General features: G+C 36.2%; 2 protein-coding genes across 5 annotated transcripts in view; one reads left to right on the top strand and one right to left on the bottom strand.

The window, feature by feature from the left end:
- The window catches only part of PDCD10 (programmed cell death 10), a 42,964-nt gene extending 41,064 nt beyond the window's left edge, over window positions 1–1,900 (bottom strand). The window contains exon 1 of one of the 3 annotated variants that reach the window (XM_033087186.1): window positions 1,749–1,900. The gene's annotated coding sequence lies outside the window, so the exon portion shown is untranslated. The remainder of the gene's footprint in view (window positions 1–1,748) is intronic. The other 2 variants (XM_033087204.1, XM_033087194.1) reach the window with 2 other exon arrangements.
- A 710-nt stretch (window positions 1,901–2,610) lies between these two features.
- Window positions 2,611–17,679, top strand: part of SERPINI1 (serpin family I member 1) — a 67,655-nt gene continuing 52,586 nt past the window's right edge. The window contains exon 1 of one of the 2 annotated variants that reach the window (XM_033121174.1): window positions 2,611–2,740. The gene's annotated coding sequence lies outside the window, so the exon portion shown is untranslated. Of the gene's footprint in view, window positions 2,752–17,679 lie in introns of both variants that reach the window. The other variant, XM_033121165.1, reaches the window with a different exon arrangement.

The following is a 17,679-nucleotide window of genomic DNA, read 5'->3' as shown; positions in this document are numbered from 1 at the left end:
TTTTAAAGGTCATATTAATGTCCAGACCATCTTAACTTCAGTCATTGGGAAATGTTAAAATCTCTGATTCTAGAAACTGTGCACTCAGAAAGTAATAAATGCAGAATACATACAAATTGCAGTGTATTTCAAGGGTCAACTTATATAACAGTAAGCCATGATTGATTACCGGCTATCTGTAGATACCTAATTCTTATTTATAAACTTACTATGAAGAAATCCTCATGTCAATGAATATACTCCAAAATTATATTAAAGAACTATCCAATAATATTCAGGAGCTATAATTGGTCATAGTAACCATTATATAGGATAGGACTGAAACAAGTACGCTTTCTGCACAATATAAAACAAAATGTCCTATTTTTTCATTCTTTAATGTACAATGATGTGTTAAAAATAACAGATGACACTAAGAAAAATATGTAAAAGCCTATTGCTATTTACACACACAAACATCCCAGAACCAAGAAAGAAGGGGAAACGTAAATAAAAATCAACAAAATGTGATCTTACCTGCAAAAAATGCAACTTATCTTTTTTTCTAGTAAAGCGTACGTACACTAAAGTCTCTCAATGCTGCATTATTTGAAAAAAGTGCAAAATAAGTTTTGTGAAAGAATTCCAATCCCACTGTTGTTAGTTTTATAAAATGAGTAAAAACATTCCTAAGTTAGGAAAAGACTATCTTCTAACTGTAAGGATGGGATATACTGTTTAACTGACATTCTCCTATATCATTATCTACTATTTAAAGTGGTAGTACAGTCCATCATTTAATATACCCGTAACAAAAGAAAAAATATGTAAGTTGAAGTCGATTCTTTATTCCTTATTTTTCCAAAAGTTTAGTGTGTGTCCTTCTTTTATTCAGGAATTTCTCCCCAGTTCAAAAAGTCTTCACCTTACAAACGCACTCTTAGAATTACATAAAATGCATTACTTTGCAACTTCCTCCACCCTCTTCAAAAAACATAATCAACTCTTTCTTTCTGGTGCAGCAACTATGATTCAGTCTGGGCTACAACTGGATTGGAATCAGAAGATCTGTCTCTACGTGTGTGACCTTGGGCACCTCATTTATCCCCTCCGTTTCCCCATCAGCATCCCAAAGTGAATGCTCTTTGAAAACAGTAAAGGTGTACAAACGTAGCTTAACAATTTACATCTAAGAGGGGTAAGGTTTTCTGCTTAGGGCAAAATTACCTCCTTAGAGGGGCCACATCATGAAAATGGAACTGAATCTGTAGGTCTCTGTCAACATTTGACTCTTTTTTACAGTTCTCCTCTTTCCTCAGAGGGTATAACCTGAGTCACTCTAAGAGAAGACTCCCAACGCCCTCTCCTTTCCCCACTCCTTCCCCACCCTACTTCTAAAGAGGGGGGAAACAGCAGTCTCACCTCCCCTCCCAAGCCACACCTTTAGAGGACCCCACCCCAGACACATCCGCCTTCTCCCGTCTCCGGGGCTACAAGAGGCCAACCTCGCCCTTCCCCTCCCGCCCCCACCTAGAGGAGACTTCCTGGAGGCGTTCAGGCCCGAGCAGGGCAGGCGGCATTTACAAACCCGTTTTACGCCACTCGCGTAGGGTAACCTCGCTTACGCCCATAGGGCCCCGTTCCCAGCCCCGTCGGCTCCGCCTGCCAGAACCAAGCCCCAGCGCCTCAGTCAGGGCCCCGGAGTAAGCCCAAACCTCTTCTGCTCCGCCCGGGGCTACAGAGACTTGGACAGAACAGCCACACCTTACCGGTAACTGAGGCACTCACTTCACTTCCCACCCTGGAGCCCTCTTCAACTCCCGGATCAATTCACTCCGGCGACGCCGGAAGGACCCGAGAGGAACCAGGCGTTGTCCGGAATCCTGCCCAGCCGGAGTCGCGCAGGGACCTATGGGGACTCGTAGTCTCACTCACTGACGTCTTCGGCAATTGCTGCACATACAAGACTACAATTCCCGGCAGACAGTACGGTGGAGCCAAAGGCGATGGGTGGGGACACTTTTAGCCAATAGTAAGAGAGTTCCCTGCCTCTGCGGGAGGAGGTGAAATGAAGAGAGAGGATGCACGGAAAGAGGAGGAAGGGAGGGGTCAACTCTCACCTGCGCCAATCAGAGTGCATGGTCGGCCCCGCGGCAACTCACCCTTTGTGGGGGCGGTCTAGCGGACCAGAGGAAGGAAGGGGGTCAAGTGTGGGGGGGAGTTCTAAGTAGGGAACTTGGAAAGGCTGATCTGTGGACGCTGCGCGGACGGAGAGGGAGCACCGGGGGAATCGCCGGGGTGGAGAGAGGGCGCGGTGTGGGGATGCGCCCGGGCGGGAGGAGCTGCTTCCCCGAAACCTTCCGAGCCCCAGGCACACCAGGCGACCAGACCTGCGGGTCGAGGAGGGCTAGATTGAGCCTGGGCTTCTCTCGAAGGCGCCAGGGCGGGGCGGGAGGCAGCTCCAGGTGTGAGGCCAGGGAACGAGAGAGGGTTCCCCAGGGAAAGGGAAGTGGCAGAACAGCTGCAAAAGTGCAGGGAGCGGGAAGATAACCGGGGTAGCAGCTTCCCACCGCCTCCAGCAGGGGGAGGAGCAACAGCTGCCGAATTCACCAACTAGAGGAGGGGGAGGCGGAGCTTGGGTCCCTGTAGCAGCTGAAGGCGCAGCCCGGACTGTAGTTTCCCGGGAGAGAAGAGAGCAGGAGGAGCGGAGCGGAGCGCAATCCTCGGAGCATCAGCTCCCGCATCCCGCCAGGGGTTGCAGGTGTGTGGGAGGTAAGCGCGGGTGCCTCTTCTGGCGTCCGCACACTGCCCGAGAGAAAGCGTCTTCCAGTAGGAATTATATCAAGGCACAGCTTAAAAGAGTCTGACTCGCGTTAGAGAACTGGTGCAAACCCTTTTAGGTAAAATGTACAGTTTTAGACTTTGAAGGGGGAAAAAGGAAAAGGTGCTTGACTTGGGTATAAAGGGCGTGGTTAGTGTTTTTGGTATGAGTTGTACCATGAAAACTGTTCTGGGATTGAAGGAAAAACCCTGCTAATTGAGAACAAGGATGCTATCAGGATAGGTGCGTAGCTGGCAGGAAAAAAAAGAATGTCATGGAACAGAATGACTTCAGAACTCTCCCTAAAAAAATAACTTTGCATTCTTCAATGTCTACCTACGCTTTATGTTGTTTAATCAGATTATCATGCTACCGACCTGTTTTCTAGGGTGGTTGTACGGCAGGTTCCTAGAATTGAAAGAGATCTGTGTTAAAGAAGCAAATCCAGGCAGGAATAATCAACATGACTGAACCTATCAAAAGTATAACTTTTGCCAGCAATAATGTAAAAATGTGTTTTAATAAATGGATACTTAGCTTTCTTTCCAGTGGCTCTAGATGTTGGAACAAAGACCAAGACTCAGCCTATACAGTAGGAACATATGGTGTATGTACTATATGTACATCGGTGCTCCTTAGCGTCTCATTGGTGTCTGTTAATATTTGTACATTTTAAAAAACAAAAGTACAAGAAGAGCAGTGCTAGGATCTTTTCAGTTTAGAGAGAATGTACTAATTGATCACCCTTAGTATGTGTTATGATGGATTCAGACTTAAAACACAGTTAGTAGTATAAAATAATACTTTACGGTTGATATTAAACCATGTTTCATTTCTTTGACTGTAATTAAATACCTATGGATGAAAATATGTTTCAATAGGAGGTAAAGATGAAAGCCGCATGTACCTTGATGTAACAATGACAAAATCACAGCCTTTTCTTTTTAGAAAGTATGTAAAAAGCAATTTGCCTAGTTCTTTTTCTTCTTGTTACAGAGGTTCCCCAGATTACATAGCTTTTAATCATAGTAGCATATTGCAGCACATTTTGCTCTGAAATGCTTTCATTTTGACAGTTGTATATTTCAGAGTCTGCCTGAGTACTTTAATCTGGATTTTTTTCAATGAGGGTCAATAAAATGGAGTAATTACCTTCTGTTTCTTGTTTTCACGTTTTCCTGATTTACTTAGGATTTTTGGATTTTATTTCTGTAAGGTACACAAAAATTCGTTTTTGAAAATAAATGGCTGGAAGAAATTCTATTCATAGCTTAAAGTTCATTCCTACTGAGTGCTACTACTGATAAGCCCAAGTGACTTATCAGTGTATTTACCCCTCCCCTCTGGAGCCCCTTCCACACCACCGGAGAAATATATAGACTGACAGATCTTAGGGGAAAAAACTGGCTTTTAGATTGTCCCCAAGCAGATCAGGTAAGTAGTAGAAGCAGCAGAGACCTTAGAAGAAAGAAAAGCCACAGTAGCCACTAAACTTAGCAGCCATGGTAAGGATCCCATTTTATCTTTGCTACATCACTGGAGAGTCTTTTAATCCATGTAGCTGATAGGACCCTGTGAAAATGATTGTAGGGGGATAAATGGGGCTAGGGTGTACTGAGGCTTGGAAAAGATTCTTTACCCTTATTATTTGTGATTGAGTAGATTGTACTGAATCTGTCTTAGATTCTCTCTCAGGCTCTGCTGTTGATTCATTTTGTGAAATTGAACATTTGCTGTCACTGGCTTATTTCTCCCCTGTAATAATAATAATAATAACACTGGCAATGAAGTTCTTTCAGAGCCTTTATTAAAAGATCTTTTTGAAAGAGTTTGGTTGGAGATTGGTTAATAAATAAATGGGATTGAAAATAAACATCAAACTTGAAATTCAGATGTGTTTTGATCCCAACTATTTATAGGTCTACTCTGATAGAATATGGGATAAGATAGAGTATCAGTAGGAATGAATGAGTTTGTGCTTGTTTCCAAGATTTGAATCCTTTTTATTTTGTCAATGTAAGAGATTAGGTTCCTATATCATTTGACAGTAGAAGATCATGTTTTTATAAGGGAGAAAATCATTAGCAATATATGATACTTGAGTATTTGTTACCTTGAACTCATGACACATTTTAAATTGATGTTCACATTAAATCAGATAATCTGAAGACTTCTTGAGTGTATGTTCCTGGTGTGGAGAAGGTTTATTATGTGACAGTTTATAATTTTATGTAAAGCACTGCTTAGGTTAAAAGCATATTTATTCTCCTGATTTTTACTATTTGTGTATGGCTATCAGTGAATGAATATATGACAGGATGAAAAAGAAAAACCAAGGAAGTGCAGAATTTCTCTCTTGAATGGAAGATACTCTTGGGATTAATGTTCTTTAGCCAAAGGATTTGGTTAATTTCAAATTACAAAATATATTTTGGGCTTCTTTTTATTTAAAATTTTGACTCTTAAGCCTATTGAGTAGCATGGATTTCTCTAACAAGAGGATTCACTGATGCATGCAGCACTTTAGGTTCAGGATCAGATCAAAAGGTTTTGGTGGGATGGGGTGGGGTAGGTGGTTTACAAGTGGGGATAGTTATGAAGAAAACTGGGAAAGATATCCTTAGCAAGAGAAAAAAGAGATTAGATCTTTGTTTTGTTAAATGCCTGTAAGCAATTCCATGGTTTTCCCTCCCTCCACCCCACTCATTAATTTCTAAAGGCCTATATCCATAATGATACAGTACTTTCCTATATCATTTTAACTGGAGTCAGACTGATAGTGATTCATGAGATTTTAAATAATCATAGGTTATTGAAGCAAAGCTGAAAAGATTGTGCATGCATACAGTTACTTCTAATTAAACTTAACTATTATTTGGACATACCACTGAAAAGAAATAAAAACCTAAAATGATGTTTTGCTCCTTAATAACAGAGGTAATTGAGCCAGACCCTAAAACTGAGCAATAGCCACCCCACCCCACCCCACCCCCGCACCTTTAAAGCAAATGCCTAAGGTTAAACACTGCTTTGGGGATCAGGATTAATTATTATACAAAGGTAAGGAGTTATTTTTGTACTGTTTTCAATCTTACCTCTGATGTTTTCAGAATTAAGTCCCTCAAGTTTGTTGTATTTTAAGTAGCTAGATTATTAGCTCCTGGAGACTATAATTTTTTTCTGTGTCCTGCTGGTTCTGAGCACCTTATATCATGCTCAGCATAAAGAAGTAGCCCTATAACCACTTACTGAGTTAGAACCATTAACCGGTACTTCTTTAATGTATGCATTGAGACATCTTGCACTTTGATAGACAAGAGTCAGTTGACCTCACAGAATAATTACTATACCTTAGGCCTACTGAGAATATCTTTGTGCTGGTTAGCTTTTGCAAAACTGTCGATTGAACTCAGTTTGATTCAGACAGTGTGGGCTGCAAAAAGACTTATCTACAACTTTGTCTGCCAGTGTTTCTAAATTCATCCCAAGCATAGGGAATATGGGTGAGGGAAAAGGCTCTCCCACCAGTGGCACTGTAGGGTCTGCATTTTACAACGAGGGTAGCGTGTGTGTGCCTCACCACCATTTTACTTTAAGTAAATATCTTTGTTAATGCTTATCTATAAAGAGCATATTTCATTCTATAAAAACTGAATTTGCTCTTCCATTTTTCTAATTGTTACTTTTAGGAAAAAAAAAAGATTGATTATGTTTAACTGCATGTGGAGTTGCGTATAGATTGTTTTTTGCATTTGACCTTCCAGAAACAGCTTAATCTGATTAGTGTTAGAATTAAGAATTCAAACGTGATTTTTCTTTTATTATAAGGACTGGAGAATTCTAGTTAATTGTAAATAGTTCTTTAGTAGTGAATTTAATAATAACATTTAACTGCCTTTTGTTTCTGTTTTAACATACTTTTACTATTAATAGCATGCTGCTACAAATTGGCTTAGAACTGATGATTAATCTTCCTTCTTCATGTTCCTTTGGCATTAGTCTTAATACTTAGCACTGTGCCTTGTGTAGAGTTAGCTGAGTTCGTAACTGTCTTCACCACATGCTTCCTATCTTCAGGAGTAAGACAATTTCATTTACCTTTGTATTTGCTTGGAAAGCCTCATTTATAGTCTGCACTTGGTAACAACTTATTTAAATGTTTAACAACCTATAGTAAAACATCATTTTACATTTTTCACTAACAAGTACAACTACAAAAATGGGTTTTTATTAGACGTCTGTTTTAGCACAAAATTCAGCCCTCTGCCCACAACAGTTGCTTATATAGAGCTAAATTTAAATATTGCTGTCTTTTGTTGGATTTCTGAATGAATATAGCAAACATTGCTATTAACTGCAACCTTGCATATGTGTGTGTACTTTAGCTATACATTTATTAACTGGATGTCATTTGGAATTTGTGTAGTCTTCTCTGGCCTCTGACTTAAAGATGTACTTTTAAAGGACACTCCCCACACATCCATACACTATCCAGGACTTTTTTTTTTTCCTTGACACAACACATAGAAATAGAAACTTAGAGAAAAACAGATGAATGTAATATGAGGGAGGCTTTATCTTAACTAAAACTTAACTGGTCTTGAATGTTCTATTTTCAGTGAAATGGTTGCATTGCGAAGCCTTATTCAGGCTTATTAAATGAAATTATGCAGGTATCTGTCATCTGTGAGCCAGATGACACCAACTTTGGCACCAACGGTGCTCAGTACTGGCCTTTTAGCATCCCTGCTGAAGTGTGCGTGGTACCGGGAAGTCCATCCACTGCTTCCTGCTTCTGGTGCAGCCTAGGGAAGGAGCTTTCTGAGCTCCTCACACCTTGTAATGTGTGTGAGGAAGGAAGGCAGGGAACTGACTTGGATTTAACCAGCCTGGTTTTCCTAAGGGTATTGTTTTTCCCAGATAGGTCTCAGACCAGAGTTCTAAGTAATAGTGACTGGGTGTCACAAAGTGATCTCCATAGCACAATGTAGCAATTCAGTGATTACCTATCAACTTTGTAGCCCACCCCCTCCCACTACCCCATTACTCACCCCACCCCTAGCGTCTTGGCTTCGTTTGAATGGACCTGGAAGAGTTCACTGGAATACTTTTGATGTTTTCCCCCACACTGGATTGCTTCTGTCATTTTTTTGATAACCTAAATTTTGTTTTTAAAAAACTAGCTTTATATGAGGTCTTTTAACCCAATGTAATTTGAAGAGTTAATTTTATTATTTTTCCACCTTTTAGTAATATACTATAGACACTGTATTATGATGTATGTAATTTTTGCCATTCATTTGAATTAAATCAGTTATTGGAGCATTTAATTGTTATGTACTTCACAAAGCAATTTAAAATCATTGAGGCAATTAATGTTTTTTTGGATACATTCAGCCTTCTGGTTAAGAAACCTCTACAAAGTATCCTAAATTGTTTAATATTGAATTACTCGTTCTATGTTCAAAGCAGGTTAAATTGTATTTTATATCATATCATTTCACATATAATATTGGATGAAATTTGTATAATACCAGTATTCTCACAGCTATGTAACAATGGTATAACTTTTGTTTTTGCTAAATTAGGGAACCTTAAAAATTATATTATGAGGTCTTGAGCACAAGGTATATTAACTAAATCTAAGTCAGAAAGGTAATTTTTTCTGTATTTCAAAGTTTCTGATATGTTCTTTTAAAAATAAAACGCTAATAAAATTATAAAGGCCTAATAATAACTATTAATGTTTTTAATATGACAGCAGAATTATCTAATAATTAGTAATATAAAATTAAACATTTTGAAGGAAAAACAAATATTTTCATCCAAGATTGTCTTAAAAGCAAAATTTTACTCACATTATGTGACCCAAAAGTATTGACAATTAAAAAAAATAGTTTTAAAGTATGTATCAATTAGAAATGCTTTCAGCTGTAAGTTTTATGCAAAATGATATAAAACAATAGAGATTCATTTTTCCAGAACAAGATGTCTAGAGGAAAGTAGTCGTTTACTTTTTGTTTAGAGGCTCAATGTTGTCAGGGTTTAGTCTTCATGCTTTCTTCCATGCCTGCTGCAATGTGGATGCTTCTGCTGATCCAGATATCACATTCTAGTTCAGACTAGGAGGAATGAGGAATGGCTGTACCTATTCAGTCTTTCTCTTTTAATCAGGAAATAAAAGTTTTCCCAATGACCTCCCAGTGTCCATTGTGGACTTACTGGTTCATGGCATGTGGCTGCCCCAAGGTCAAGACAGTAAGATATCAAAGACTTGTGGCCTTCATGGTGGATAAAGCAGGGGAACAGTGGTTTGAAAATAATTTGGGGGTAACCAGTCAGTAGTTTTAGCCGTAATCTGATAATTAAAATCATGTTAACTTTAAATTGTATTCTTTCTCATTCTGACTCAGTTCCTCATGTATGTTTTTTTTATCCCCAGGTTAGAAAACAATAATCTTCTGAATACCAAGTTTTCACTTCTGTGACTACCAAATTTCAAGTCTCTAGGCAAAGACATTCCGCAGAAACTTGGTATCTCTGGTTAAAAAGTCATGAGCCCATACCTCATTTAATACTTGTCCTGTACTTTTCATTACAGTTATATTCAGTAATGCTTGAAAGGATGATTTCATGATAAATCTCTTTTAAATCTCAAAGTATCAAAAAATCCCCATGTAGACTGCATTCAAGACTATGGGTATAATGCAAAAAAAAGAACAATTGAATATTAGGATTCTTTTTAAGAAAATTTGTTTATCTGCCCGAAAAAGCAAAATATGCCATTGTTTCATAGAGAGGAACTCTAAAAAATCTTTAATCCTGGAAAGTTGTGTTATTAACCATTTTTAAAATGTGAAAAATATTATCGACATCTCTACAGTGACTATCACCTAAATTATGTCTCATTCTTACAATGACACATTTTGGACTTATAGTTTTGATCAATTATGATTTATAGAGATAGGAAAGTTTGAGGAGAAAATTAAAACAAAATGAAAATTTTTTCTACATAAAAAAATAACTCAAAGATGTTGACCATAGAACCTTGGCTATACCTCAGTTTTCTACATTTTCATATTGACACTTTGTTGTCCAATTTTTGCATTTTCTCATGTGACCTTTGGTGAATGGCTTTACTGGGACAAAACTCTCCAGATATAGTTACATGTAAATTTCTAAATTACTTTTACAGTCTGTAGCATGGGGTTGAGTGCTATAGAGAGAAACAACAAACTATATGAAATCACTTACTCCTTGGCATAATCTTTTGTCCGTATAGTTAACAGAAGATATTACAAGACACATATACATGAAAACAAGGATATGTGCCTTTGGACTGTGGTATTACAACAGTTACTATGATAGTAGTCCAGAAGCAGAAGAAAGTGGTTTATGTTGTCATCAGGGAAAGCTTTGAGCAGTGTGGTTCATTGGTTAAGAGCCCAGCAAGATACAGCTTGCAGACACACTACCTTTTTTTCGTAAATCAAATTTTATTGGAACATGGCTATGCCCATCATTTACATACTGTTAAGATTGCTTTCTTGCTACAACAGCAGAATTGAGTCATTGTGAAAAAGACCACATAGCCCACAAGCCTAAAATGTTTCCTACCTGGCCCTTAAAAAAAAAAAAATTCTGTCAACCGTTGGTTAAGAATGTGGGCTCTGCAATCAGACAAAACTGGGTTCAAATTTGGTTTTGTAATCCGTGACTTGACCCAAAGGTTGTTTATGTTGATATAAGATTTCACATAAAGTGCATTGCACAATACCTGGCATGTGGTAGGTGTTCATTAAATATTTATTAAATTTATTAGATTTTATTAGGATTTATTATTTTAAATGAACTATAATTTTTAATTTAAATGTAGGGATTTGAAATTCTAGTTGAGATTTGAAGCTTTACATTTAAGTATTTCCTGCTCCTAAAATAAATGTTCAGGAAACTGGGAAGGCTATCATCTAATTGTAAGAAATTTTCAAGAGTTGTGCAAACTACTGTATAGGGACAATGAGCTTGATGTATGAACCAAACAACTGAAATGTATGGAAAAGTAAAGCCCAGTCTTTAAAATACAATTAGAGTCATACTGTGGAAATATTATGGGTTTGGTTCCAGACCACTGCAATAAAGCAAATATTGCAATTAAGCAAATCACACCATTTTTTTTGTTTCCTAGTGCATATAAAAGTTATGTTTACATTATACTATAGTCTATGAAGTGCACTAGCATTATGTCTAAATATACAAACCTTAACTAAAAAATATTGCTCACAAACACTAAACATCATCTAAGCCTATTGGAAAAATGGCACTGATAGACTTGTTTGGCTCAGGGTTGCCACAAGTCTTCAATTTGTAAACAATGCAATATCTACAAAGCACAATAAAGTAAAACACAATAAAGCGAGGTATGCCTATAATTAAGACTGAACAGCACATCGAATGGGAAACTATGCCAGTCAACTAAAAATGTTAAGATACTTTTTAGAGGAAAAGGATACGTAAAAGTGAATATAGTAAAGAGGGGACATCACTACCAATCTTACAGAAATAAAACAGATTATTAGGGTACACTATGAACAATTATGTGGTAACAAATTAGATAAATTAGCTGAAATGGACAGATTGCTACAAAAACACGAACTACCAAAACAACGAAATAGAAAATCTGTAGACTCAAAAATCCTCAATAAAATACTAGCAAATTGAATCTGGCAACAATTAAAAATTACATACCATGATCAAATGGAATTTATTCCAGGAATTCAAGTTTGATTCAACATAAAATCAGTGTAACGTACTATATCAACAGAAAGAAGACATGTGATCATCTCAATAGATGCAGAAAAACATTTGACAAAATCCAGCACATTTTCATGATGAAAACACAAAAATATAGGAAAGGAAAGGAACCTCCTAAACCTGATAAAGGACATCTACCAAAACCCCACAGCTGACAGCATTTTTAATGGTGAAAGACAGAACATTAAGATCATGAATGAGAGACAGAAGTCTGCTTTCACCTTCTATTCAACATCATAGTAGAGGTTCTAGGCAAGAAAAGTGAGAAGCATCCAGGTTGGAAATGAAGTAAATCTATCTCTGCTCACAGATGTAATTTCTTGTATATAGAAAGTCCTAAGGAATCAACAACAACAACCAAAAAATTAAAAATAATAAACTATTGGAACTAATAATAAGTTCAACAAGGTTGCAAGATACAAGATCAAGATAAAGAAATCAATTGTATTTTTATACACTAGCAGTGAACATCCAAAAATGAAATTAAAAATAATTTATTTACAATAGCATCAAAAAGAAGTACTTAATAAAGAAATACTTAGTAAATTTTACAAAAGGAAGTATAAGACTTAATCACAAAAACATAAAATGGTGCACAAAATATCACTAAAAGAGATTAAAGAAATCCTAAATAAATTGGAAGATAACTCATGCTTGTAGGTTGAAAGACTTAATATTGTTAAGAGGGCAACATTCACCAAATTCATCTACAGAGTCAATGTATCAAACATCAGCTTTTTTTTTTTGCAAAAATTGACAAGCCAATCTTAAAACTTACATGGAAATGCAAAGGACCTAACCACATATATATGCTTCAGTGGAATGGAATTAAACGTCTAGAAAAAATATCCTACATTAATGGTCAATTGATTTTTGACAAGAGAAAGGACAGTCTTCAACAAATAATACTGAAACAGATATCTGCATGCAAAAGAATGAAATTGGTTCCTACCTGACACCATTTACAAAAATGTAACTCAAAATGGATTACAGGCCTAACCATAAGAGCTAAAACTATAAAACTTAGAGGAAAACATAAGGGTATATTTTTGTCACTTTGCACTAGTCAGTGGTTTCTTAAATATGACACCAAAAGCACAAGTGACAAAATGTATAAACAAAGTGGACTTCGTCAAATTTAAAACTGTTTCAAAGAACACAAAAAAAGTGAAAATACAAGCCAAGATTAGGAGAAAATGTTTGTAAATTAAATATTTGAGGAGAGGTTTGCATCCAAAGGACATAAAGAACTCTTGCAATTTAAAAATAAAAAGACAACCCAATTAAAATAGGCAAAGGATTTGAATAGACATTTCTTTCTCCAAACAAAATATAAAAATGCCCAATAATCACATGAAAAAATACACAACAGTGGTCACTAGGGAAATGCAAATCAAAGCCACCAGTGAGATACTACTTCACATCCACTAGATAACAAAAATACAATACCAACTATTAGGATGTAGAGAAAATTGAACCCTCATAAATTTTTGGTGGGATTGTAAAATGGTGCAACCACACTGAAAAACGATTTGGCTAGTCCTCAAAATGTTAACCATATGGTTAGCATATAACCCAGAAATTCCACTCTAAGGCATATGCCTAATAGATTTGAAAATATATGTTCACACCAGAACTTGTACACAAATGTTCATAAAAGCATTATTCAAAATGGCCAAACAGCAGAAACATCCCCATGTCTATCAGTGAATGAAGAGGTAAACAAAATGTTGTATGGCCATACAATGGAATATTAATTGATGTTAAATGGAGACCTGATAGATGCTACAAAATGGATGACTTGAAAACATGCTACACAAAAAAAGCTAGATACAGCAGGCCAGATTTCATATAAAATACCCAGCATAGGCAAATCTATAAAGACAAAGTAGATTAGTCCTAAGAGATTGGGAGAATGGGGAGTGACTGCTAATGGTTATGGGGTTTCTTTTTGGGGTAATGTCCTAAAATTAGATAGTGGTGATGGTTGTATAGCTCTATGAATATATTAAAAACCACTAAATTGTAGAATTTAAAAGTATAAGTGAATAGAAAATGAAAAAAAACACGGTAGAGTTATGCAAGATTAAATTATAAGGAACCTAGGCTAGCAGATAAAAGAAAAATAGAAGGAAATATTCTCATTATGTGCTAGTTGGTCTCAAAACAGACAAAAGTTCATGAACAGACCTACATCTAGCCACACTTTGTTCAAGTTTTTTTTTTTTTTTTTTTTATGAAAGGGGTGTGTGTGGGGTGGGGTGGGTGGAGAGAGAACCTAAACAACTCCAAACAGATACAAATAAAAGAGTGCTTGTCATCAGACATCTCTTCTGCAGCATTTAATGATAGTAGGTAATGGAACAATGAATATAGAATTGCAATGGAATACGTTTATGTTTCAAAATGGCTTATCCAGCCAAAGTATGATTCAGTGTGCATGAGGATAAAAGAACAATCTTCTCAATCACACAAGGACACACACACACACACCAACATCAACAATTGCATACTTTGATGGCCAGATAATCAGAATCAAAAATTCAAGATTGGGATTATAAAATAACGAAACAAATGACATTTAAATAATTCCTGCTACTTTGTTTTAAAACAATATGTTAAAAATAATTATAATATATAATGCCTTTTGGTAGAAAAAATATATATCTGGATCAAATACCCCAGATCACTTCAAAAACACAGAACAGGATGTATAAGAAAGCATATTTAAATGCCTTATTTTGCAAATTGTAGAGTCAGTTGATACTGTTTTATTCTTCATATTCACAGGAAATATATATTTAGGAAGAAAGGAAAATCTATATTTAAGATCAATGCAAAAAGAAAAAGAATAAACGAGAAGCGTGACAAAATGCTAAATGAATTTATCACAATTACCAATAAATATAGTCCTTTATTGAAAGGTAGAAACTGCCATGCTGTGTGGAAACAAAATCAAATTACTTCATTTTTTAAAGAGACAAAGCTAAGCAAAACATACCAGTTGGAAGTAAAAGGATGGCAAAGCAATAATAGACAAAAATCAATTTAAAAATATAGGGTGGCTGTATCTTTGTCTTTAAGATAACACAATTGAAGACAAGAAAACTTGAATCTGGCCAAAAAGGTAATTTGTATTGGTAAAGATCTAATAGCCAGGAGCCTATCTGTACTGGTTGTATAGAATTAAAATACATAAAACAATCTGAAAAAGAAAATATGGTCCTTGGTATCAGATCTGGATTCAAGGGAAACAAGAAAATAAACATACAAGAGAATAAGAAGGAAAGGACAAAAATCGACTCAGGAAGAAGCAGAGGTTAAGACAGTGGCCCAGATGTGATACCAATGATAATATAGATTCGAGGAAGACTTGAGATACATAATCGACAGTTTTTCCCTGTTAGCTACAGCACAGGGATTATAAAACAAGGCAGAAGTCAGCCCACAGGTAATTTGTGTGTGGGGGGGTGTGTGTTACTGTCTTTAAATGCCAGTTTTCCACAATCACTAACATTCTCTATTGTCTTACACGAGTATTGAGCTAGTTGGGGCCATTTACCTTACTACCCTGGCCTCTGTAGGCATTTCAGTTTGTGACTCCCCCGGATGAGGTTAAGGGAGATGGTTAAGGAAGAATGACTAAGAAAGTTGTGAGTGAGCCATAGAAGACTAAATCACTGTAGTAGTTCAAAAAGTAACAATTGTGTACACTTAAAATGGTTAAGATGGAAAAAATGTTGGTGTTTTACCACAATAAAAAATAAGTTCAGAAACCTTTAGAAAGTAATAATTAAAACTCAGCTGAAGCATTTAAATGGGTTTGTCTTAAAATGATTCTATTCATCTACTTCAGTTTGCTTCATATTATAAAAAGTAATGGTTCATTGCGACGTTGATACATCACCATGTAAAAATTCTAACCTTGCTTTTAGATTAAGGAAGTCAACCTTATTTAAAATACTATCTCATTTCCTCTATTTTAAGTCTTAAAATTTTTGTTACTCATATCATTTTCCTTTTATGTTGGAAAATTTTAGTTTTGGGGTTGATACCTGCTTCTTAACTACCACAAAACATATTAATTATGCTTACTGCACTTACTGAACATAACGTTTAGCTAGCTAACTAGCATGAATAATCCATCACTGAGAATCGTTAACCATATATTACAAACTAGAAATAATTGCTATTTTTATGCAAGTAAAGGCACTCATTTGATTACATGGCTGACAAAACTATAAACCCAGTTTCACTTTCAATATAATACTGTACCAGCTAATATTTTATGTTTTCTTCTTCCTTTTAGAATGACTTGGAAATGAAAACCTGTAACAGGAAGATCTTGTTGATCAAATGGATCCAAAATTCCCACTAAAACATACCTTAGAACCTAAACTTCCCAATCCAGCTAAATTTCTTGCTGTAAAATCCACTTTATTTGTCCCGTAGTACCTTAATCCCTTATTCAGAGCCTTCAGTTTACTTTTAATAAACTGTTTAATTTACTGCTTACCAAGGTTTAATTTGTATGTTTAGACAAATTAACAATGATTTACTGATATACCTTCTTAATATAAATGAAGGGGGGAAAACAATGAAAACAGAAAAGCATGGTTTTCTAAAATATATGAGGTATGATTGAAAAATACGGTGAATATTTAAGTAAAAATAATTTATTACAGTAAAAGACACATTGCCATTAATCCCCCTTTAAAATACTCTCCCCCCCGCTTTGCTTCAAACACACTTATCCCAACATTCTTGCCACTTTCTGAAGCAGTTCTGGAAGTCCTCTTTCGTGAGTGTCTACTTTATCCTCCATCATGACTATGCTGCATGTCACACATCACTGCTGGTATACAGCAATTTCCATCAAATAAAAGCATTACGGTGTGTCCTTATCCACTTTATTCACTGGATCTGGCACCGTGCAACTTCTGGCTCTTCCCCAAAGTCAAAATGACCATGAAAGGTAAACATTTTGAATGAACTCAGGACATTGAGGCAGCTACAGCAGCATAACTAAAGACACTCACAAAAGAGGACTTCCAGAACTGCTTCAGAAAGTGGCAAGGACAATGGAATAAGTGTGTTCGAAGGAAGGGGGAGTATTTTGATGGGGATTCATGGCAATGTGTCTTTTACTGTAATGCACTTTTTTAAAATTAAACATTCACCGTAGTTTTCAATCACACCTCGTACATATCTTGATACCTCAGTGAAATCCAGTGTCACATACTCCTATGCCCTGGGACAATACTCAGTAGGTATTAGTTGGATGGGTGAAGAATAGTAAGTTCAGAATGATGATGTTCAGATGTGACAAAGAAGAGAAATAGTTACATTTCCAGTTTCCTGAATAAAAAGAACGTGTATTATACATTTTCTTTAAGTTTTATGCAAATCGTTTAAGAAAAGTTAGGTGTTTAAGTAGTAAATTCACAGCTATTGGCAAAACACTCAGCCAGAGTGACTTATTTTCAGAGAAATTAAGAAAACCAAAGTTTTTCTATGCATACTTACATATGCGTATTTATCCAAACATCTAAAATAATCGTTGTTAATGGTGATATGTTTACTTTAGAGATGTGATTGGTTATACATCATGTAGGCTTTTCCAGGTTGAGTGTAGGAAGCTCTATGAAATACTTCAGCAGCACAGTTTTGCATGGGGAAATAAAAACAGGATGGCTGCACAGGAGTAAGTAGGAAATCAGAAAAAAAGTTTAAAGTGAGACGGAAAAGTCGAGATGTGTGAAATGTGCACGGGTTTACCCTGCTGAATGATTAAGCATGGAATAGTATTGGGGTTGTCAACAGAATATGGTGATAAGTTAGCAATGACATTTTCAAGCTGTCAGCTTGACTGCCAGGGTAAAACTAATTGATTGGTAAGTGGTATGGAGCATTACCATGTATGATTTGTTTTAACATCTTTTGTAAAACAAGTCTCTAGTGTTAGCCAACGATTACTCCTCATGTATGAAAGAACAACATTGTAGTAGCATTGTATACTGTCTCACGATATAAATGGATTTTGTTCCAAATTGTGTTTATATTAGGTT

This window comes from Rhinolophus ferrumequinum, chromosome 2 (genome assembly GCF_004115265.2).
Source record: "Rhinolophus ferrumequinum isolate MPI-CBG mRhiFer1 chromosome 2, mRhiFer1_v1.p, whole genome shotgun sequence".
Lineage (NCBI taxonomy): Eukaryota > Metazoa > Chordata > Mammalia > Chiroptera > Rhinolophidae > Rhinolophus > Rhinolophus ferrumequinum.
The sequence above is the reverse complement of the archived record's forward strand: the minus strand, read 5'-3'. Positions and strand labels throughout refer to the sequence as shown.